The 25,571-nt window shown below is 39.8% G+C and overlaps 1 protein-coding gene across 3 annotated transcripts in view; it reads left to right on the forward strand.

Moving 5' to 3' along the window:
* Positions 1–365: 365 nt before the first annotated feature.
* PCGF3 (polycomb group ring finger 3) overlaps positions 366–25,571 on the forward strand; it is a 62,277-nt gene continuing 37,071 nt past the window's right edge. The window contains exons 1-2 of one of the 3 annotated variants that reach the window (XM_034410733.3): positions 659–984; positions 3,878–3,999. The gene's annotated coding sequence lies outside the window, so the exon portion shown is untranslated. Of the gene's footprint in view, positions 985–1,595; positions 1,804–3,877; positions 4,000–25,571 lie in introns of all 3 variants that reach the window. The other 2 variants (XM_087886424.1, XM_060690368.2) reach the window with 2 other exon arrangements.

Raw genomic sequence — 25,571 nt, forward strand, 5'->3', positions numbered from 1 at the left:
TTCTTAAAAGATTATTGATTCCGCCGCACCCACCCCCTCTCCTCCTCGAGGCTATAAGGTGTTTCATTCAACAAGGCGGTGCTGCAAGTTTGGATTCACACGCTGCTGCAAGGCGACCTGTTTTGTTTTTTTGGGGTTGCCGCCGCCGTTTTAATAAGCGCAAAGCCAAGTGCGGCGGTAGCAGCAGCAGCAGGAGCGGTCAAGGGCGAGGAAGTACTCAGGGCGCCCGCCACACACCGAGCCACCTGTAGGATTGCACCCGACCGCCATCCCACATACCCCGAGTGAGGGGCGAGGAGAAAGCCACGACCCGGGCCAGAAGTAGCAACCCGTTGTCATGGGAACGGAAGGTGTGGAACGCGCACGAGGTGAGAGGGGCAGGGGTGTGTGGGGGGGTGTTTCTTCCTCCCCGTTTCCTTCGGCGGACGCTGCTGGGGGCCGCCGTTGCTCTTCCCACTTCTGGCGAGCCCCCCCTCCCCGCCGTCAGTCCTCCCGCTCGCGCTCTGCCGTTCCACCTCCCGCCAACCCCCCCTCCCCTCCGTTCTGCTTTGGGGCCGCCGCCGAGGTCTGAAGGACTTGGCCGCTGCTGAGCAGACCCAGCCGCGTTGGTAATAGTGGTGGTGGTGGTGGTGGAGTGGGGGGGGGCGGCGCGCTCGGATTGGCCCAAGCGCGCATGCTCTGGGCGCCCCCGCTCGGGCGCGTTCGGCTCGGTTCGGCTATTTCCGCCTCTTTGTTGTACTAACTCCCGACCGGAATAATTTTTTTCCCCTTCTAACCTTCTCCTGGTTCTCGTTTTCGTTTGGTTTTTTTTTTTTTAAATCCCCCCCACCCCCGGTCTCTTCGAGAGTCTTAAAGGGGAGCGGGCTCCCTCCCTCGTCATCCACCCGCGTGGCCGGCGCCGTCCTCGTTGCTGCTGCTGCTGCTGCCGCCGCCGCTGCTGCTTCTTCCTCCTCCTCCTCCTCTTCCTCCTCCTCCCCCAGCCAGGTCAGTGTCTTTCTCCTTTGGGCTGCCTCCTTGCTTCTCTGCCCCCCCCTTCCCTGCCTTCCTCCTCCTCCTCCTCTTCTCCCCCAGATCTACCACGGAGGCCCCACAGGGGCGGGTTCCCTCCCGCGGTTGGGCCAAAGGAGTTGGTGGGTGGTGGAGGTCTTTGCGAGAGGAGCCCCCCACCTCCTGGGTGGCGGCAGTGGGCGCCTGCCCCCCCCTCCTTGATCGAGAGGAGGGGCTGGTGTGTGTGTGTGGGGGGGGGAAGTCTTGGGCCAGACCCCCTTCCCTCTTCCTCCTCCTCTGCCTTTGAGCCTGGGGCGGGGTGGGGTGGGGGGAAATCCTAATTTGGGGAGGTGGATTTCAAGGGCACCTCTCTTAACTTTCTGGGACTGCAGCAAATACTTCCAGGGGGCGGGGTGGTCATTTCTCTGATTCAGAGTTGGAGACTTTTTGCTTTCTCCTTTTGGGTAACTACACTGCTCTCCCTCCCCCAGTCAACCATAGCTATCCTAATGTATTTTTAAAATCCTGTCCCGGGACTCCTCTTCCTCTCTCTTCCCTCCTCCTCCCCCCCCTCTTTCAACATTGAAGTATTGGCTTCTTCCTTGCAGGAGATGTGTGTGTCCCCCTGAAAAAGAAACTCGTCCTGATTTGGGAAAAAAAACCCCCCACTACACTTAATTTTGTCTTCTTTCTCACCCCACCTTTCCGCCCCCAAATTATGGCGAGAAATAGTCTTGCTTGCTTTTGCATAGTGACTAAGGGCTTGTTCACCATCAGTGCCGTACTTGTGTAGCAGTGCCCATTGCCGCTCAACTGGTAAGCTTGCCCTACAAGTTTAGCTGTGTTTAAGAAAAAAAAAAGAAAAAAAGTGTGATTGGTTGTGTTTTATCAGGCAGGACAAAAGCTCTGCTGTGGCACAGTTTAAGGTTGTGGCACAGTTGTTGGAAGTCTTGAGTTAATTTGCAGAACTCTTGACTCAATAGCAGCAGTAACTATCTTTGTAGTTCGCCTCTATGTGCCAGTGTGTGGACTTTAAAAATGTTCATGGCCTCAAATGTTTGTCTACGTGAATGCACTTGGTTTTGCTTCTGGGGAATGGCTGTACTGGAAATGGTAGATATATGTATTGGGTAATTCAGTAGTAATATGATTTTCTTTTAAATAATATGTTCTGAGTTTTAGAGGTGTGCTTCTTGTCATAAGGTATGATTGCTGAAGAAAGACACTTTTGTGGCTTCAAACTGAGTTCCTCCTGATTATGTTAAAATCAGTTGGTTGGCATTTAAGTTTTGTGTTGCTATGGTAATGTAATGGTTAGAATGGGGTAGTAAATACATAATCTTCCTAACCAATTTATGAGTTGCTGTAAATTTCAAGCACTCTGGAAAAAAAACCCTTAAGACTGTCTATACTGTAATAATCTAGTTTCAAAAATTTTACTATGTTTAACAAATATAATCCTGCATGGAAAAGTATAATGTGAAACTAGTAAGAATTGGGTTTATTCATTTATAGGTGTGCTTAATTTCATACAGCATTGCAACTTATTCTTGAAGACATTTTATACAATACATATGTACACACACACTGCATCCTCCTCCTCCCCCTTTTCTGAATTTGCATAATCTGATTATAATTGTAGTATTTATTAAAATGCTAACATTCTCATCCAGGTTTTCTACTATCCTTATTTAGAAACTTTGCTCCAAACTCTGGTGTCCTGTTTGACTAAGATGTTTGTAGTGTTGAAGGTCTTACTAATAAACAAGACATTTTTTTTACAAAAAGCCTGTTTATATAGTGGCTAAGGCATCAGGCTAGAAACTGGGAGACCACGAGTTTTAGTCCTGCCATAGATACAAAGCCAGCTGGGTGACCTTGGGACAATCACTTTTTCTCAGCCTTGGGAAGAAGACAGTGGCAAATTACTTCTGTAAAACCTTGCCAAGAAAACTGCAGGGACTTGTCCCAGGCAGTCTTCAAAAATTGGACACAATTGAACAGAAGGAAAGTGGGGAAGGGAATCTTGCTGTTCAAAAAAAGGCCAATTTAAATGTCCCAGCTGCTTTGTTTAATTGAAGCTTCTATATTAGATTTTTTTAAAAATGTATTTTATACCCCATAATGCATGGACCTGTTGCATGTGTGTGATTTGTGCACTGCATATATACTTTAGAAACCTAGACCTGAAAAGTATAGTTTGCTGGAATTTGTCAGATACATTGTTTAAATGAAGTTAATGAATATTGTGGTGATGGTGGAAATGACTTAATTTTAAACTTCTTTTCCATTTCTTTATCAACTTTACTGTTAAGGAAGTTCCAAGGATTCCTGGGCATGTTTTAGGGTGCATGGAAAGTTAATGGGGCACAAAAGGCTGTTGGTCCCCATAGCCCTGTGCAAACCTAAGACTACTTCTTTGAATATTCAAATAACAATTGTGCTTTCCAGTCGGAGGTAGGGAGTAATGTGATCCATTTGTACTGGTGCTCTGATTGAACAATTTCTAGTAAGCATGTGGAAACCTATGGTCTAATCTGTATGGTGTATTATCTAGCTGTGTATACTTTTTAATATAAAAGTTTTCTGTTCAGATTAAAAATAGCCTAATTTTATTATTTAAGTCTTCTAGGGAAATATTTCTATCCAACCACATTCCTGTCTTTGCAGTTCTAGGCTAACCCTTTCCCATTATCTTAGGCATTTTAAGTATTTCAGTATTCTCAAGACTTTTATGAGTATTTTTTTTTTCATTTCTTGGCATGTGGAATTAACTTTTGTACCCTGCTAGTGGCTTAGGTTTTGTCTTTGCATTTTAGATAGGCTGTGTTTGATTTTGTTATTTTGCTATTATAATCATGGATTATTGATATTGTATCTCAAATTGCAGAGTCTAGAGAATTCTGTATTACAGGGCATGTAATACATCTGATAGAGAACTACATACAATGTGAAAAACCTTCAGTATAATAGTATTATAACGCATGGGTTAACTTCATCAGATACGTGAAGGTAAGCAAAGTGAGCTGCTATGGAAGCTTCAAGTTCTTGTTTGTATAAAGTTTTTATCTTCCAAGTAAATTAAATTATGAGTTTTGGTGCCTTTATTACTCATCCTTGAACATTGGGTTGTCATCTCCAACGTTATGACAATGTGAAACATTCTGCAGTGTTTCTCCAAAAACACGACCCACCTTAAAAAGAAGCCCTATCATGTTTTTGAGCACATGCAATCAAATTAAGCCACACCCACAAAATTAGCCCTAATTAAGATCCCGCCCACCCCAGAGTGCAGGGGGTAGGGTGAGGCACACAGGTAAAAAATAAGCTGGGGGGGATGGGGGGTGGAGCTGCCCTACTTACCAGGCGTCGCATATTCCGACACCTACCTTGCCTTCTGCGGCCGCTTCTGTGGCCACTTGCCGTCACTCGCATGCATCGCCCCAGCCTCCGTTTTGTGTTCAGATGCCTGCCGGAAGGCATCTGCAGCTGATAACAGAGCTCTGTTATCACCTGCAGATGCCTTCCGGCAGGCATCTGAAGGGAAAACGGAGGCTGGGGTGATGCGTGCGAGGGGTGGCAAGCAGCCACAGAAGAAGTGGGCCAGGAGCGGACTCCTGCTGGGTGGGGCTGTCAGTGCCATTGCCGCGAGGTGAGTCAATAATTAGAACCCTCCAAAAAGAAGGCCTAGTCATTTTTTCCGGGGTCAAAAGAAAATAAGACCTGGCCTCCTTTTTCGAGAAATACGCTACATACTGTTTTGGTTCTGGTGTTCAGAACTGATACTGATGCAGCCATAGTGAAATACATGGTAGGTGAGGAAAGAAGGGAAGATCAGTCTTGTCATACTTCTTCTCAGTTGAACTCCTGGTACAGCCACTAATGGTTATATTTCAGAAACCAGCACTTATTCTGCTCTGTTTGATTCTGTGGTAGTCAAAAGGAAGGCAGTATGTAGAATAAATTCTTACTTCCCATTTAGTTTTGCCATAGTTCAATTTTCCTTGTATTTCATTTCTGAAAGGCATGTGCATGAAACTGCTCTATACAGGTAGTTATTAACCTTATGACTACAATGGAGCCCAAAATTTCCATTGCTAAGGAAAGCAGTTGTTAAGTGAGTTTTGTCCCATTTTATGACATTTTTGCCACAGCTGTTTAGTGAATCACTGCAGTTGTTAGGTAAATCATGCAGTCAGTAATCTGGCTTCCCCCCATGGACTTTGCTGTCAGTAGCCATCTGGAAAGGTTGCAAGTGGTGATCACGTGACCCCAGGTCTGTGCATCTGTTATAAATACATGCCAGTTGCCAAGTGCCTAAATTTTGATCACGTGACCAAGGGAATGCTGCAATGTTGTAAGTGTGTAAACTGGTCATAAGCCACTTTTTCAGTGCCATTGTAATTTGAAATGGTCACTGAACGAATGATAGTTAAGTGGAGAGTACCTATTCTATGATATCTTAAGGAAAAGTATATTAATGTAATCTTGATCATTTTGTCACATCCTCACACCTTGCTCCATAACTAACTTCTTTGCATAAACTAGCATGTGCTGGCTTAGTCAAGAAAATTTATTTAAATAACTAGTTGTTCTTCACTATGAAATTACTATTCCTATTGCCTGAAAAACATTTGGTTAAAGAATGCCCTAGCCTCCTTTTTTCTACTGTCAAGGAAAAAAAAGCCATATTTATTCCCTGTTTAAACCTTAAACTTTAAAACAAGGAGCACAGGTTCTCCAGTAGTTATGCAGTTAAGAAAAATGAGTCACTGTTTTCTCAGATGCTGCGAGTACAAACAGGTGTGTGTGTATGTGTGTGTGTGAGAGAGAGTAGCTTTAAAGTACAGTTGGAATTTAGGGCAAAACCTTTACTATCATCTTTTTCACAATGTTATTTTCCCTGCAAAATTATCTCCCTTTTATTCCCTCTTATCTAACACATGATCATCCTGTTCTGATGAACAATTTGTACAGTTGGTTAAAAAAAAAAAAGTGGTTAAACTTTTACTATATGATCTTGAGCTGCAAATAACAGTAGAGGCAACATATGAATGCGCACACATGAATAAGAGTCGGTTACACATTTTACAGAAGAAAATTGTGGAATGAGACGGGAAACCTGTGAAATTTGAAATTTCAAACTATAGCCAAATGACTTTATTTTTTTAAATGTTCCAGCAAAGGTTTTTAAGTGATTCTACGTGTCCGACATAAACTGCACACGGTAGGAACAGATTTACCGAGGATGTTGCTCCTACTCTATAATGATGGTCTTCTTTTTTTATGGAAAATTTGCAGAGGTAGAGAGACATAGGTTAGGAACAGCATTTACGTTTTGATGCAGGATTCTTCTTTATGGGTCTATATCAGAAGTGAAATGCTCCTGGTTTGGACCAGATCGCCCGATCTGGTAGCGATGGAGGCGGGTGGTCCGGAGAATCGGTAGCAAAAATCCCTGCCTCCCCCATTGTCCAGCTAAGCCGCGCAATCATCAGAGGCTTTTTTTTATTTTTAAAAGCATTTTTTCTATAACCTCTTCGGCTGAAGAGGTTATAGAAAAAATGCTTTTAAAAGTAAAAACAAAGCCTCTGCTGATCAGGCAAGTCAGCTGCGATCGTCAGAGGCTTAAAAAAAAAAGAAAAAGCCTCTGCCGATCTGCCAAGTCAGCTGGGATCGTCAGAGGCTTTAAAAGCATTTTTTAAACAACCTCTTCAGCCGAAGAGATTGTAGAAAAATGGTTTAAAAAAAAAAAAAAAGTTGGCCATGCCCACTCAGTCATATTAACCTCCCCTCCACCAAACCATGCCCACAGAACCGGTAGTAAAACAATTTACATTTCACCACTGGTCTATATGGGTGATGGCATTCAGACACGTCTTCCCAAATAGCCTTCTGAAGCACAACAGCTGGAAATTCTACAGAACTGCTTTTGAAATGTAGTCATCGTTCTAAAATTCCCTGTCTAGAGAAAGCTAGTTGAAGAAAGAAGCTATGCTGAACGTTTGATTCCTGACAACTAATTTTCTATGTGCTGGAGTTTTTCCTGGGAGCATTCAGACATATATTGGTGTCACCTCTAGCTTCAGTCCAGAAAAAGCAAATAAGTAGTCTTGAAAAATTTATGATGCTCTAGTTTGTAATAATTTCTTTCCCATTTTTTTTCCGACCAGTTGGGTCTGCTTTGGGAGTAAATTGTTATACTTTCTCTTACCCTCATTCTCTTCAAATAAGCTTAGGTGAAAAAAACCAGCATTATTTTCCCTTGCATTCAGAACCATTCCTCAGTCTATTGCAACTTTTTTTGTTTGTTCTTAACCCTGTCACAATATTATTTTATCTGTCACCACTTTGACAAGGAATTAGGCTGTTCTCACAAATATGCTGCGAACAAATAACTTTATTATCTCCTTAAATTTGACCTTCTGAATAAAAGTTGCTTTTAGTACTTAAGGTTAAGATCAACAGCCGCTTAAAATTGAATGGACTGCCCTCCCTCTCAAAACCCCCTCCACCCTAATAATTTTCTTGGAATTTCTCTACTTTTAAAAAACTTTAGAAGTGAAGGATCTCATTATGCAGCGTCAGTATACTGAATGCGTATCAGTACAGGTAGTCTTCGACTTACGACCACAATTGAGCCCCAAAATTTCTTTTTCTAAGTGAGACAGCTACTAAGTGAAATTTGCCCCATTTTACGACCTTTCTTGCCACAGTTGTTAAGTGAATCACTGCAGCTGTTAAATTATAACACAGTTGTTAAGTAAATCAGGCTTCCCCATTGACTTCGCTTGTCAGAAGTCACAAATGGAAGTCATGTGACTATGGGACACTGCAGCCATCATAAATATGAGTCAGGTGACCATGGGGATGCTACAACTGGCATAAGTATGAAAAAATGGTCATGTCTCTTTTTTCAGTGCTGTTGTAACTTTGAACTGTCAGTAAATGAACTGTTGCAATTCGAGGACTACCGGTACACTGCCCAGACCATCTAATTGGTGAGATGGGCAACTGGTTGTTGTCTTGTTAATGTGGCCTGTACAGTGGAGATTGAGAAACATTAGCCTGTATGGGATAGAATTGAACTTTGGTTGTGTTTGTTGGATGCCAGCCCAAATGTGCCAGGGCTGACCAATACTGTCCAAACACTTAACAGGAAATGCAGCATCTGGCATAAGTTTGATTAAATCTGATAATTTAGTCTATATTTCTCTAGCCTATTAAAATAGACCTTAAAAGCCTCAATTGGGCAAATGTATGAAGGTTAGTGGGTGGTGATGACTGCAGTCTGCAGTCAAGAGTTGAATCAAAGATTGTGATTCAACGTGTAAGAAGAGTAGATAGTAAAGACCACAAATCAACAAATGAAACGTAATGAAATGCCTTGTTGAGTAAACTTGATAACTTCCTGCAAGTAAATAAAAGTGTAGATTTAAATGTGAACAAATGGTCTAAAGAGTATGTCAGAAAGTATCATTTAGATTGTTACAGGTACATATGAAAGTTCAGAAGTTGGAGATGTTATACTTCAGTCACTGTTGATGATAGAAGAACTAGAGACGAGTTGTAGGAAAAATTAGGAAACATTCTGAATGATGGGGTGTAGGGAGGGAGAAAATCTGTTATATGGCACGAATGGATACTTGGAAACAAAATGTGAGAGTACAATAAAAGGTACTTGGTCATTCAGAGACCCAAGCTATGACTGATAAGTAATGACTTATATCTGTTTGTTTCAAATATGTGGCTTAAGCATGTGTCTGTATGTACACATGACAGAGGAATGACTATGCATATGAAAGCATGATTAATTGTTTATGATGAAAGACCTTTAAAATTGTTGAAGGGTACGAACATCGTGTGGCTTTGAATGTGGGTTAGTGGTAGCACTGAGAATGAATCTTGGAAAACAGCATATGACAGAAAATGAAAGGAGGGAAAGAAAGAAGCGTGAAAGTGAACATTTTCAGGAAGATAAATTATTAGTCCTTTAGGAAAAAACCACTCGAAGATTAATCTCCAAACAAAGTGGATGTAAGGAAAAGGACTGAAATCTTGGAGCAAAATGAAAAGAATCTGATTCAAGTGGGTCAAAATCAGATGGAGAAGGTACTCTGGTACCAAGACTTGAAGAACTTTAGGAACAAAAGCAGCCCTTGGAAGCTCATAGAGGGCAAGTGCAAGGTCTGAAGCTGTAGGGTAATGGGCCACGGCATGCTGGACCAGTTGAAGATTCTTAGTCATCTTCAAGGGTGCAACTCATGTTGTATACATGGTAACAGTTCAGATGGAGTATAAATTAGGGTTGCAAGGGCCTTTTTTTCCAGATTGGTCCACAACTAGTACACGAGGCAGAGTTGGGCAAAGATCTCCGTGGCCATGACTTTCACCTATCGACTGGTGTAGTAATGAATTCAAGAGGACCTCCAAGTTACTGTTCTGCTCTTGAGATATTTAGGAATCCAGGTGAACAAATAGCAGCTTTGTTTTTTTTGGCTTTTACTTCAACTTGTTTTGTCCCATCCAGATATTATATATAGAAAGAAAGGTAGTTTTAAGTAATGTAATCAATAGAGAGCAAGAAAGAGTTACGAATAAAAGAGGCAGAAAAAAAATGCAGAACAATTTAGATGTAAGCTTAAAGTTGTTTTGGAAGTTAATGAACAAGTAAGTATATTTGTGTAGAATGCCAGGTTAACTATGATAGGATATACAAATGCTGTTAGAAAGGTTATGGTAATTTAAGGTCTGTTGCAAGGGATGAATGAATGTCATAAAAGCAAAAACGATAGTTCACAAGTGCACTTTTTCCGCTGTTATATTTTTATTTATATGGCTGCCCAACTCACTGTAACTCTAGGTGGCTTACAACACTAAAATTTCATAAATTAAGAAACCATAACCCACCCACCCCCTTCCCCACCCCAGCAGCAGCAGATACACAGTCAGATTGGCCACTTAATCAGTCTATATCCCCCTGTGGTCCCTAGGCTTGCTGACCGAATAATCTCCTCAGGGCCTTCCAAATCAAATATCAATGTGGGGGCCAATCTTATCTCCAAGGGGATTGAATTTCAAATGGAGGGAGCCACCACAGAGAAGGCTCTTTTCCTTGGTCCCACTAGACCCGTGATGGTGAACCTATGGCACATGTGCCAGAGGTGGCACGCAGTGCCCTTTCTGATGGCACGTGAGCCGTCACCCCAGTTCAGCTCTGCTGCGCATGTGTGCATACCTCCCGGCAGCCAGCTGGTCTTCGGGTCTCTGCCACACATGCTCAAGGAGCAGGGCATGTGCTCAGGGGCCAGGGCTGGGGCACATGTTGTGGGTGTGTGTGCATCCACGGGGGGGGGGCAGGGAGCATGCAGGGATGCACATGAGTGTGTGTGTGTGCGCGGGGAGCGCTCGCACATTGCATTTTGGGAGTTTGGATGCGCATGCGCATTTGAGCACACTGATGTGCTTTGGGCATTCAGTCCGGAAAAGGTTAGCCATCACTGCGCTACACATACTTCCTTAATAGATGGGAACATACCTTGTCTTTCAGTTCTAATGGGCTGGGTAGATGTAACTAGAAAGAGGCAGTCCTTCAAATAGCCAGCAGGTGAGGTTATGTATATAAGTGCAATTATATGCAAGTAAGTGACCAGTGTGGAAGAAATAGTATTACCGATAGTTTGGTCACATAGAAAATGATTAAGAATTAAATTACACAACAAATATATGAAGAAACAGTGAATGATTTAATAGGAATGGGAAGAACAAGGAAGTCATAGTTGAATAATATTGATGAGATCCTCAAAAAGTCAGAAAAAAAAGTTTAAAGAAAAATGAAGCAGTGTATGTCCATGATAGAAGCAAAAATGATTTGGAAGAATAAAAAGATACGAAGAGTTATAGTGAATGGTGTAAAAAATTTAGCTGGTTTCTTTTTATTATTTTTTTAAGATTGTTAGTTCTTACTTTTTCAAGGTTGCTTAGAAGGCATAAGTATGTGTGATATATACACAGAAAGCTCTTCAGTTCTTACTGAATATTAAGGTTTGTTAAGTGTTTTGTTTAAATTAAGCTCTGATATTAAGTAGGTGATATCTGTAGATGCAAATTATCATCTGACATCCAGCAAAGTAAACCTGTTTTTGTGTCCCCAATATATTCTGAAATTATGAATCCCTTAGATGTGATTAGTTATGTGGGAAGTATTTTCAAAGAAAATACAATTTGTAACTATTGAGAATACTGTATTGCAGATCCTGAATTGTAGTGGGTGTTGGATTAACTGCTCTTCAAACTCCATTACAGTTTTTTAAAATTTAAATTTATGTTGGGAATGTGCAAAAATGGAAAATATGTTTAGTTCCAAACCTGAAAGAAACGCATTGTGTTTTGAGATTATACTGAATTGTTTTAAATTGGCTGTAGTTTGGCAGAAGTGAAACTATTTCAGCTAGAAAAAAATAGAGAACTTATCAAATGGGTAGGAGAAGCCTAATAATGCATATTGTCAGTCTCTCCCATCCTTCACCACATGGTCTGTGAGTCCTTTCTTTCCTACCTTTCCTTAGCCAATGCTTTTCACTGCCACAATTAATTAGGTTTTTCCTGCTTTCGTTTCCTAAAACACTTCACTTCATACATGTACATTTCTGTCTCCCTGAAACTAGCTTTTTAATGCACAGAACACTTAGCATGTCCCTAAATTTTGCGTGGAGTGTACAATAGGATCTGTAAGAAAAGATACTACAAAGTTAACTTAGATGCCCAAGAGTGGGTGTCGCCTTGTACCTTGTACCGGTTTGCACACCTAGAGCCAAAAATGAAGTGGAAATTGCTGCCAAGACTGTAAAATAAGCAGACATAATTTACATCATGTGATTCCTTGTATTGTCCAAAGACAGAAAGGATTCATAAGAAGCTAGCCTAAAGGCTTAACTGCAAATTTGTTTTGTAATATATTGTTGTAGAATGCTTACTATACTTAATATAGTCTTCATAGTAGTTTTTCTGCTCTTCTTCCTAAAAAACAGCAAAGCATTGTCACCTTGAAGATAAAATCTGGTCTGTCCCCTGTTTTGTTATGTTTTCATTGCTTTTTAAAGAAGCAGTAGCAGAAAGTGCCTCTTGACAGAGTCTTATTTGGCAATTCTGTTAAATCCAATTTCTATTCTAAAATTGAGTACTAAAGAAAAGCATTGGGTACTCTCTTTGTGTGTGTGTGTATGTGTGTGTGTTTGTGTGTTTTAAGCTTGGCCTTACAAATAGCCACACCTGGGATCAGGAACATTCTTTCTGAGTGAGTAAATTGTTAAATCTGCATGTACGTGCCATCCTGTAAATTGGGAAAAACCAGGTAATTAATAGCAGCGATATGTAAATCAGAACTAAAGCAAATAGCTTTCCTTCCTTGGAAAAGCTCACACAATTAAATATATAAGTTGCAAGATAAGATTTGGTACTGTTGAGATGAGTGTATTTAAAGAATGCTGCTTAGTTTGATCCATTATTCAAGTATGAATGGTACTTCTTGAATAACTTGCTGCTGATTGTTTTGGGGGTTATCAGAACAGTCTAGAACAGTAGTATAATACCCCACATGCATTATCATCCATATAATAATACTTGCTTATGTGCAGTGGTGGGTTTCAAATTTTTTTACTACCGATTCTCTGGGTGTGGCTTGGTGGGCATAGCATGGCTTGGTGGGCATGGCAGGGGAAGGATACTGTAAAATCTCCATTCCCACCCCACCCTAGGGGAAGGTTAATGCAAAATCCCCATTTCCTTCCGATCAGCTGGGACTCAGGAGGCAGAGAATAGATGGGGGCGGGGCCAGTCAGAGGTGGTATTTACCGGTTCTCCGAACTACTCAAAATTTCCGCTACCGGTTCTCCAGAACTGGTCAGAACCTGCTGAAACCCACCTCTGCTTATGTGCATACGTTCTAAAGCAGCTTTCAGTTGTCATGAACTTTTCTGACCAAAAAGGTGCTGTGTGTGCAAACAAACTGCTATCTGTTTCTGTGATAAAGCAGGATGCAAGTTAAACGATTACTTGGTAACAGTTTGACCTTAGTATCTCTTCCTAGCAAGTAACTGCATCCGAACTCTCTAATAATATGAATGTTTATTGCTCTTTGACCTGATGGGAGTGTGCCCCGTATTTTCTTAGTTATACATGGCTTGTTTAAATTTAATCCTAAAGAATATTCTGACCATTGTTTTTTTGGTGAGAGCGTCCGATTTAATTTTTTTTCTAAAAGGTAACAGCTAGAAAGGAGGAGTGATTTTTTATATATACAAGTAGTCCTCAATATACGACCATAATTGAGGCCAAAATTTCTGGTGAGGAGTAAGACAGTTGTTAAGAGAGTTTTGCTCCATTTTACGACTTTTCCACAGTTGCTAAGTGAATCACTGCAGTTACTAAGCTAGTAACATGGTTGTTAAGTGAATCTGGCTTCCACATTGACTTTGCTTGACAGAAGGTTGCAAAAAGTGATCACATGGCCCTGGGACATTGCAACTGTATAGATATTATATATGTCAGTATCAGTTCTGGTGTTTATTGCCTGTTATAGAAGCAGTATGATCAACCAATCGTTACAACTTTGTACACTTTACAACAATACAGATAGTCCTCAACTTACAACAGTTTGTTTAGTGACTGAAATTACAACAGCATTGAAAAAAGTGACCTGTGAACGTTTTTCACACTTATGGCTGTTAAAGCATTCCCATGGTCATGTGTTCATTCAGATGCTTGACAAATGACACATATTTATGAGGGTTGTAGTGTCCTGGGGTCATGTGATCACCTTTCGCAAGGAAAGTCAATGGGGAAGTCAGATTCACTTAACAACTGTGCAAGAAAGGCCATAAAACGGGGCAAAACTCACTTAACAAATGTCTTGCTTAGCAACAGAATTTTGGGCTCAATTGTACATCAAGGATTACCTGTATATGGTACTTGAGAGAAGAAATGATACAGGTTATATCTGACTCTTTATACATAGAACACAATAGGTGTGTCTGTAGAGGTTGACCTTTGGGTCAACCATGACCCAAAGGTGCTTTTTCAGGAGGCAACTGGACTTTCTGGTTTTTTCTTTTGGAGACATTTCACTTCTTATCGAAGAAGTTTCTTCAGCTCTGACAGGATAGTGGGGAATGGAAGGATTTATATTCCTTGCAGACAGCTGGTCATTGCATCCTTTTAGAGGGTCATTGAAGCACTTGGAAGTTTATCCGTGTCTTCGGGGTCACCTGAGTAGTGCTCCTGGTTCCTGTAGTCTACAATCTTTCCTCTGGAAATCCAGAGGAAATCCTCTGGAAATGTGGGAGTAGGAATGGATTTCCAGAGGAAAAATTGCAGACTACAGGAACCAGGAGCACTACTCAGGTGACCCTGAGGACACAAATAAACCTCCAAATGCTTCAATGACATTCTAAAAGGATGCAAATAGAAACTTTCACTAGTGGTTCTGAAATGGTGATAGCTCAAAGAATAGTCACGAGTCCTCCTATTGTAAATTGCACAGCTAGGAGGTACTTTGGAGGAACATATAATCTGTGTACTGAATTACACTCCAGATGGACATAGCAGAAAGAACTATTTTTTCTTTTGAAGTTTCACTTTTCATCAAGAAATTTCTTCAGCTCTGACAGGATAGTGGGGAATGGAAGGATTTATATTCCTTGCAGACAGCTGGTCATTTTGGTTAATTTTATGCCCGTATTTCATTTTGTATTATTTTTTATTGAACCATTTTCATTCAATTTGATAGAATAGAAAATGGTTTTTTTTTTCTTAAAGGAGGAAAGAAGTCTGATCAAAATTTTCACTGAATAGGTTATAGGAATTTCTCATTTATTTGTCTCTATATAACTACAAGGTTTGTAAGCCACCTCAATCAAAGCTGTCTAAGCAGCGTGCATTTCTCATGTTTGTAAATCATATTAAAACAGTTATAATCAACAATATAAATAAAATTCTCTGTTTCATTATACAATCATCTTTCTAATATCTGGAGTAGTCTAGCTTTTTTTGTTTCAATTGACCCTAGGGGAAGATATTGGGAAGAAAATCATCCCATGTGGTTTTTCAGATGAGGATGGAAGAAAAAAGCAGAGAAGGTGCAGAATAATGGAGAGAAATATAACAGAATTGAAGGAATGAAAAAAAAATCAGAAATCTCTTTTGCAGGTGCAATAAGCATTCAGGAAGCTCAACCAGCATTTCTGGCTCAGTATTAATTGAAATGTTCCTGAACTCCTTAACAGATTAGTATATTTTAAAATCAATTACCCATCATTAAATAAGCAACTCAAGTGTATATCATTCTAAGATTACTTTGAATGGAATTCATTCTTTTTGAGAGATTTAGGTTTTGGATAAACTTTTGATGTTTGCTTCACATTATTTTGGAGTGATTATTATCAAGGGGAAATGAGTTTTTAGAAATCAAGCTGCCTGGAGCAACTTCACTGAATGAGGGTAAAGTTAAATTGGGCTACTTTTTGTTTTACGAAAATATATTGCACTCTTGAGAATTCCAGATGTTCATTGATTCTCTCATAGTATCTTTCTAATAGAAAACCAGCATGCATTTTACTGGATGAAACCTAATTACCAAATGCTTTCAAGTTTTGTATTTCTTGTTTGAAAGAATGCACCAGAGGGTCCTTCAGTAATTATTCTCTTACCTATCTATTCTCTTCAAGTGGGGCTGTACACCCCATGGAGATCAGGCCCTAGCCTAGAAGTATCTCAAACAGCTGAAACATATTTCGGAATTATATGATTGAAGATGAAGAAGTGTCAAGGGGTGAAGATTTCTCTCAAACTGCATGTTGTTTTTCCCTATTGTGCAAACATTCACACTCCAGTGATAAGAGCGTGAGACTGTTGCATCAGTGGTTCAAGGATTCTAATACCTGTGTGGCTTGGCTTTTTATGGGGGAACTTTAGCTTTATTCATGAAAAAAAGTCATAATGTCTTTTCATTGAACTAAAATGCAGTCTGATTTTCGTATATTTCAGATTTTCATATATAACATTTAGATTCATTTTTAGTAAGTGGTGGATAACGTCGACTATTTTCAGGGGTCTTTTTCATTTGGAATTTTCTTGACCACTTTAAAGTGATTTCTGGACCCATATTTCCAGAGAGAGAGATTTATAAACATCTTGCTTTCCATTGTTATTTACTCTCAGATTTTCAAAGATTTTTCGCATGTACTCCGAATTTTCATTATGTTGACTGTGTGGGAGTAGCTTAAACATTTGGCATACAATTTGTATCCTCTATTTCTTTGGATAAAGATGCAAAAGCATTCAGTTAGATTGTTCTGGCAATCAAACTGAGCTATTTTGCACATCGCCATGTTTAACCAATATTTTGGAATCTGGGTAAATCAGAATGTGAACAGCTAAACTACATGAATCACACAGGGAGATTCCCCCCCCCCCCATCCTGATGGTGACACTTATCTACATTTTCTGGGTTTTGTATTGTTTCTGACAAATTTCATTATTTAAATTGTACTGCTTGATGTATTTCAGCGGAATATTTGTATGATGGTGTATCCTGCTTTGAGTTCTTTGGGACTGGAGCAGAATATAAGTTGGAGAAAATACATAAGTTTGCAAGCAAGCAAACAAATAAATCAATGACTTGGCAGTAATGTGGCATGCTAACAGTCATTCTGAACAATAGCACTTTGACTCCAAGTGTTTTTAGCACGTTGCTAATTAGGTGTGAAGTGATCAAAGGTTCTTAGCATCCCAGTAAGTGAATCACATTCTGCTTTTCTACTAATGTAGTTTATTTACCTTGATTGGTAGTCAGCTAACAGTACAGATTAATTTGGACTCATTAGTGGTGAAAAAAAGATTCATAGGAAGGAAAAAAAAAAGGCTACAAATTCACATTTGGAAGGTACTTTTTTCTTGTGCTATAGCAAAAATTAGCAAGCCTTTCTTCCCCATAGAAGAGGCACACACACATTCAGTATGTAATTGATTTAGAACAAAAATATCACAACACAGATAGGATTGTTGGAAATACAAACGGTGTGTCAAATTTCCTGCCCTGTCAATAATACATAGTTAGAGAAACACTGTGTTGGATAATTTTCTCTGTCATCCCATTATTATTGAATGATTTCAGAGAAACAAACAGCATGGTGTTATTGTGCATGAAAATACAGTATGATTCTGCCACCAGGGTGTAGATTTTCCCATAAATCTAATAATGGGAGAAATAACACACCCATTCCTTTTTTGCATCTTATATTAGAATTAGAGTGGACCAGTGTATGCTTATTCCTTATATACTTAGTTTCAGGTTCCAATCTCGGTATCTGGTTGTCTTATTGAGCAGGAAGAAGCCTGAACTGCTACTTTCCCATCTTGCTTACTTTTATTTAAGAAAAGGTAAAGAGTAAAACACTTGGAGTCAGAATTTAAATCTTAAGGACTAACACCAATAGCTTTTTAGAGATATAGAAAGATTACATAGGGATAAATTAATTCATGTTTAGTCAATTAACAATATGGATAGCCACCACAGTGCTCAGATTTTTGCTGACTTTTATGGAATTTCATTTCCCAACTCATTAATTAAATTAATTTACATATAATGGAGAAATTTTAGTTAGTTGCCTGGAGGTGATCCTTAGTTGTCATGAGATGAAAAATGTAGGCGTCGTTGAATCATATTTGACTCCAAATGTCTGTATAGAGAAATCCTTAGCAATAATACATAAGATATTTTCAATTTCCTAGTCTGGCATACAGCTTTGAGATTTCCTGATGGTCTCCTATCTATGTCCTAACCAAGTCGGCTCCAGTTCAGCTCATTTTTCAGTATGGTTAAGGTCAGCTTCCAACCCATTGTGATATAGAAGAGTCCATGTAATCACTAGGAATCAATCTTGAGCTTGAGTTGAAAAATGGAGGGATTGTCAAAATCAAATGCTTTCTGTTAAGAATAATGTATTTTAACTTGGTTCTATTTTTTAAAAACTGCATTCATCTTTGTGGGAATATTTGAGCTGCCATATTTCAGTGTCATAGAGGATTGAAGGTTTTAGTTTTCACCTCTGGAGATTGGGGTGTGGAGAATGGTTAAAGAATGAGAGCGGAGTGCTGAAGATTTGGTAGAGGTAACTATATTTAAAAAGTAACCTAGAACAGTATCCTCCTATTCTACAATTCCAAATACGTATGTCCCAAATTGTACAGAGTGGTATTTATGGGAATTGTAGCACAGCATATCAGGATGGTGCTACAAGAAAAGGAAGTAAATTTACACTTGATGTGTATCTCCTTACATCGAAATGTCAGTAGAGAATAAGGTGTTATGAATAGCCAGCTAGTATTCACCTCTCTGTAGCCTCCCTTGCTAGTTTAAATGTCAAATTGTGTCTGCTTTTATAGTTTCTCTCTGGCATGGACAGAGACATAATTAGGAGATTCCATCCACCTTTGCCTTTCTATATAGAGAAAAAGTTTGTTCTTTTAAAAGATCCAGGTGAAACTCCAGGGACTCAAAGCAAACCCTGAGCTGGGAAAGCAAACTGATGTAACATCTCTTTAGCAGCTCTGATAAATGGAATTACTCCAAGAAGCCAGGAGAGAAAGAAGCAGGACTTTACTTCAAGGTTTAAGATCTCTCTAAGAAATATGAAGAGAGCCAGTTTGGTGTATTTTTTTTTTTTAATTTTGATTTATATGCCGCCCTTCTCCGGAGACTCAGGGCAGCTTACAATGCGCTAAGCAATAGCCTTCATTCTTTTGTATATTTATACAAAGTCCGCTTATTGCCCCCACAACTGGGTCCTCAATTTACTTACCTTAGAAAGGATGGAAGGCTGAGTCAACCCTGAGCCTGGCGAGATTCGAACCTGCAGTAATTGCAGGCAGCTGTTCTTAATTTGTTAAAGCACCAGGCTAGAAACCAGGTGAATTCCAGTCCCACCTTAGGCAGAAAGCCAGCTGAATGACCTTGGGTCTGTAATACCTTGGGGGAGGCAATGGCAAGCCATTTCTGAAAAACCTTGCCAAGAAAACTGCAGCTACCAAGAGTCAAAAACTGATCAGAAAAGCAAAGAAAAAAAGAAGGAAAGAAGGAAAAAAGTAAGAAAGAAAAAGAGAAGAAGGAATAAGTAACTGCTTTAGCGAGACACTGTATTAAGTTTATTATTTCTTTTATCTCTGTGTTCTCTCCTACTCCTATTTCTTTGCACATTCTGCATAATTTCAGACTGTATTCAAGACATTACTTTTCTCTTTATTCATTTGCTGGAAGCTGATAGATAACTTGGAAGCCATCTCTCTCAAGATTGCTAATACTGGGCCAGCACTCTATATGCATGAATCTTTATAAACTGAGTTGCATCTATCTATCTATCTATCTATCTATCTATCTATCTATCTATCTATCTATCTTTGAGTTATTTTTTAAAAGTGTGATTTTTGTTTTGCAAGATTGATTTATCTCTTTTAACAAGGAGAAAGGCTGAAACTACTAATAATATGCTGTTAGACTATATGGCCAAGTGTCTATACAAGTTGTGGCAACCCCATCTGTCTAGACCAGGGCTAGTGGGAGGAGACTAAGTGAGGCATCCCCTTGAAAGATGGCAGAGTAACTATGAAGCAGTTATACCAGGGCTGTAAGTAGAGCCAGGGTAGAGCCAGGACAAGAGATAAATATGTTTAAAATACTGCCACTGAGTCTTGCCTGCTACAAGTATAACCAAGGCTGCCAATCAGGAATTGGTGTCTGTCTGTCTGTCTGTCTGTCTGTCTGTTAAACCTATATGTCGTTCATTTCACCAAAGGCAACTAGGCAGCTTAAAATCAAGATGTTGGGGTTGGAGCCCATTCCTGCTTGTCTGTACCGAATTTGCTGTTGTCTTTCCAGCTCTCACCTTGTTGCAGCTTCCTGTTGCTCTGGTTCATGGGTGCTGTATAGGTAGTCCTCGACTTACAACAATTCATTTAGTGACCATTCGAAGTTATTGAATAAAGTGAGTTATGTCCATTTTTCACACAACCGTTGCAGCATCCCCATAGTCATGTGATTACATTTCAGACACTTGGCAACTGACTCATATTGATGACGGTAGCAGTGGCCCGAGGTCATGGGATCACCTTTTGCAACCTTCTGACAAGCAAAGTCAATGGGGACGCCAGATTCACTTAACAACTGTATTACTAATTTAACAGCTGCAGTGATTCGCTTAACAACCGTGGCAAGAAAAGTCGTAAAATGAGGCAAGACTCAACTGTTTCACTTAGCAACACAAATTGTTGTGTTGGTTCAATTGAGCCAACAATTTGGCTCAATTGTGGTCGTAAGTCAAGGACTACCTGTAGTGCATCCTCACTGAAATTCCTTCCGTATCATCAATGGCACTTCTGAATGAGAACCACACTAGTAATAAACTCTGCTCCTTGTATTTTATCTACTGTATAAGTTCACCTGAAAAGGTAATGTCTTGATATTGTTTGTGCTGTGTAGCCATCCTGCGAAGAGTAGAACGGTGTGCTAGTTTGGCAGTCCTTTAGAAATCCAACAGTCCATTCAGAAGACCTTTGCTCTTTGTTAATGTCAGGAATGAGCCTGTGAGTGACAGAAAGCGGCAGAGCTTAATGGAAGTAAGGGGAAAATATGGGTATTATTGAGAACCTAGTGGAATTTGACATAGCTCCTGTTATAGAATCAAGCAAGTTTTACCCACAATATCCAGGAACTTAAGATTTACTCTATGTATTCCAGTCATAACTTTATCATCTGTAGAAATAGTTTTGTGGACTGCTTGTATTCCACAACCAAATTTCATGTGTTTTCCTCTACTACCTTTAGAATTTCAAATATAATTTAGAACCTCTTCAATTAAATGCACAAGTAAAATATATATTCCATATTACTTTTTCAATATGAGTATGATGCTGCTGGGGGATATTACCTGGAGTCTTGCCTCAACATGCTTGCACTGCTCATTTCAGCCTTCCTTCTCCATCTGGCCCAAGTCTGTCAGTCTTGGCTCTTTGAATGATGTGCTAAGCAATGGTTTGCTTAGTCATGGCTGAGTTTACAAAACATGCTAATATGTAAAGTATTATTTATATAACTCAGTAGCCAAGTTCATGTATCCCATAGCATGCCAGAATCAAAGAAATCAGTTTATGGCTTAATGAGCTGTGTGAATTCAGTCAGTGATAGGCATACAGTGATGACAACATATTAATGTGAGTAATAAAATAAAAAATATTTTGTAGCTGTAGCTCTTTATCAGTTTTCCATCTCTTGTTTGGGACAAATACAACTCTAGAGTTATGTCGTTCATTAACATCCCAGAAAAGTTTGGAGTTGTGAGTACTCCCTGGCTTTGGAATTTTGTGAGGTCAAGGCCTTTGTCACACTGAAAAAGTTTAACCCTCCTTGGTTACTACTGTCACACATTTGGAGTCTCTGGAATTCACTGCCTGGAATATACAGGTAGTCCTCTGGTTATGACTGCTTGTTCAGTGACCTTTCAAAGTTATGGCACTGAATAAGAGGGACAGAGTTCCAGGTATTGCAGTGCCTCCGTGGTCAAGAGACCATAATCCAGGCTGTTGGTGCTGGGGTCATGCTTACAATAGTTTAGTAAGATGTGGTCACATGAGGGTGATTTCTGATGTTTCCTGCCAGGATTTTACAAGCAAAATTAGTGGGAAGCTGGCAGAGGTGGTAGCGGAAATTTTGAGTAGTTTGGAGAACCGGTAAATACTATCTCTGACTGGCCCCGCCCCCATCTATTCTCTGCCTCCCGAGTCCCAGCTGATCAGGAGGAAATGGGGATTTTGCAGTAACCTTCCCCTGGAGTGGGGTGGGAATGGAGATTTTACAGTATCCTTCCCCTGCCATGCCCACCAAGCCACGCCCACCAAGCCATGCCACGCCCAAGCACATCCACAGAACTGGTAGTAAAATTTTTTGAAACCCACCACTGGAAGCTGGTAAGAAATCACTTCCACTTGCACTACATTTTTGCCTGCTCTGTTGTGCCTGCCGGTGGTCCCTTCTGCCCCTGCAGCACCCACACACCTGCCTGCACTAGAGTATCTCTGTCCACGCCCACTCTACTATGGCACCTGGACACTCACCAATCTGCTTGCCTGGGACTCCCACCTCCCATTCAACTGCCTGCACAGTCCTGAAATTACAGCAGCATCCAGGATTGTGGGATCGCCTTTGCTAGGCAACGTGGTCATATGGCATTGTGCTTCATGACCGCACTTCTCAGCAACAAAAATTCCAGTCTCGATTGCTGTCATAACCTGAGGATTTACCTGCATTTCTATCTTATCCTTTAGGGTCTTTTCTCAGTGTCGTTTGTCACTCGGTAACTTCCACCTGGAGCTCCTGTAGTGACACAAAACACAGCTTTATGTGAAAGAAGTGAGTTGTTCACATGTTTTCTCTTAGTATCTTCTTCTTATTGAAAATTTTGAGTTTGAGTGAACTTATGTAGTTGCTTTTTGAAAGTTTTCATACATGGTTTTCAATCTGTTTGTATTTTTACTGTAAGCTGGCCAGAGCCATTTTGTAGTAAGTAGAATATAAATTTGTGAAGTAAAGGAAATAACATCTTTTTTCCTCCTTTTCTGAAATGAGTATAACCATTTCAGTAATTGGACCATGATCCAGCTGGTGGGATCCTTTACTGGCCCTACCATTTCTACATAGAAGAAATGATTTGAGAACCAAATCATTTGGTTCCAGTTTGGTCTAGTGATGAAGGTACTGGAGTAGGAAAATTGGGTTCTATTTTTGCTTTAGGCAGGGAAACCAACTTTGGGTGGCTTTGGGCCGGTCATTTTCTCATAGCCCTAGGAAGAAGGCAGTGTTCTGCCCCAGCTACGGACCCCAAAAAACGCAGCACACACAAAGTCCGTACAAACCTTAATTTACTAATTAAAGACTACTAATGAGCTTTCTTAGTAGTTGTTTGAACACAAGTACAATAAATCAGTCTTTTCTGAACAAGGGCTGTTAATTTAACTTCATTAACAGCCAGCAAGAATTCAAAGAATAATAACTCAGTTCTGAGGCACAGTATTTCAGATAACCATAATCTTACTGTGGTTGACAGAATGCCCAGAAGCAATTTGCAGGGAAACTGATAAGAAAGAAACAAGAGCCAAATCAAACATTTTCTGTAATCAAGACGTGAAGAAATTTGAACGAAATTGTTTCCTGCGAATTGCATCAGTCGTTGTCCTTCCTTAAATAAGCTAGGGGAGTGGACAATTAGCCCCAAGCCTTACTCTCGAGGAGACCTCCTCCTGAGGAGCCACTCCTGCCTTTTCCTAGCTCTGCACGCTCGTGCATCGAGAAGAGGCTCCTCCTCTTTTTCCTCTTCACTTATGGGAGCTTCTGGAGGTTTTGAAGGCCCTGGCTGAATCCCCGCCTCTGGCACCACATCTTCTCCAGCCTCCTCATTGTCCGACTTGAGTGGCAACTACACAGGCTGCTGGCGCAGCACCACACCAGCCTCCTCGCTGTCGGAATCAGCTACTAACTGCACAGGCCGCTGACAGGCCACAACAAGCAGTAGTAAACCACTTCTGATAATCTTGTCTAGAAAAGCATATAGACTTGTTCAGGTTGTCACTAGGAATAAAGTCTGACTCAAATGCAAAAAAAAGAAGTTTGCTAATTATTAGTTGTTCAACTCTGTTCAGTTTTATGGAGAAAGTACTCAAATGGTTGCTTTGTGGTATGAAAACCTCTGATAAACCTTCCCCACTTTTTTCATTATTCCAGTTGATTTTGCATGATTCATTATAAAATTTTCAGACATCAGCCTTTGTCCTTATGGGTTTCTCTGAGCCTTTTTTAATTCAAGGATTTTATCCAGTGAAGTCAAAATCCTGTCTTAGTGGCATTGTTTCTATAGAAAGCATGATGACACGTATTCAGTATTGTACGAAATCTTGGTGAAAATTTGAAGTGGTAAAGCAGAGGGGGAAAGGTTTTGAGCATTTACCATTATAATTTTAACTAAATTTTAAATGGATTAAATGTGATTTCCAATGTCCTAGAAACTCTTTGGTGAGTTTTGATGATTCTTTTTTTTAAATGATCCAGTTAAATTCACTTTAGGAAAAAAAGGAATATTTTTTTAAAAACTACTCATTTGCATAGAAGTGCTGAATGAAAGAATGCTGTTGCACTGAAGATTTTTTTAAAACCCTCTTCACCTGTGATACTGAATAGTTTGGCTTTCACAAAAAGTCCTCAAAGAAGAAATATTGCCTGAAGGCCTACAGTATTTAGATTACAAAGACCTGGCATATATCTTCCCTCACCCCTTTTAAATCCAGAAACATATTTGTGGGAGCAATGACCTATTGGGAAGCTGTTGCTTTTTCTGATAAACGCTATTCCCTTGTCTCATTCTCCACTTCCTCTTTCTTATCTTGTTTTCATCATTGGCCACTTCATTTCTTTCTATAGGGCCTGAACTGTCATTTTTTCCCCCCCTCTTCATTTTTAAAAAAGTTTTCTACTATTCTGTAAATATATATGTTGAGTATTTATTTACTTCCTCAATTTATGTAGCTGTTCATTGTAGATACTTTTACGTGATTAGATGACTTAGAATAAAACAGATCAAAATACATAACATAAAACAAAAATAAAAGCACACAGCAGCTGCTACATGAGTCCTCTGCAGCGGAGTTATGATCTGACCTATCATCCATATATTTATATCTAACCCACATCCAGGCTCCCAGGCTTGAGCGCAATGGCAAGTTTTCAGGGTCTTATGAAAGACTAATGGGGACAAGACCAATCTAATCTCCGAAGAAATGATGTTCCAAAGGGGCACACTTTTAAAGCTTAAAATAAGGTGGATGGTTTCTTTATACTAATTTTTCGGTGCAAGTAGGTTCAGGAGTTAGTTTTCTGATAGCTGATGGGTTTACTGAGAAATACATAAAATAATATTAAAATGTTGATTCTGTTAGAATTCCTATAATATTCAAGTCTCTTCCTCCACAAGGGAGCTAAATGTTTATCTGTTTCACATTATTTTTGTAATCCACATTTTAGAGCAACTTTTTTAGACTTGCTCACTTCTATTCAGTGATTATGAGTTAGAGGAAAAGTGATAGAATTGTTCTAAGTTTTTGCAGTTCTTTGAAAATATCTCTTTAACTCTGCATTTTGAAGTGTTGAATTGTACAAATGTTATGTTAATTATTTCCTAACTGGTTTGGAGCTTTCGAGCATTCAGTGCAATCTTTTCCTTTTCCTTCTTTATTGTTAATGATGGCAAATAAACTTAATCTCTTAGAGAATTGTAAATCGCTTATACTCATTATTCAGTAGTGATATCAACCTGTGGTTTCTTATTAAAGTCAGATCTTGCCCCTCTTTAAATATTAGTGTTATATTGGCCTCTTTCCAGCTGTCCGGCACTTTCCCCCTTGATAAAATTCATAGTGTTTTGTTCATCCTAAAAACATTTATAATAAGAACCTGATGATCCATATGGTCCAAGCACCTTTCCAGGTTT

The sequence above is a fragment of the Pantherophis guttatus genome, chromosome 2 (assembly GCF_059756535.1).
Source record: "Pantherophis guttatus breed Tessera chromosome 2, ASM5975653v1, whole genome shotgun sequence".
NCBI classification, from domain to species: Eukaryota; Metazoa; Chordata; class Lepidosauria; order Squamata; family Colubridae; genus Pantherophis; species Pantherophis guttatus.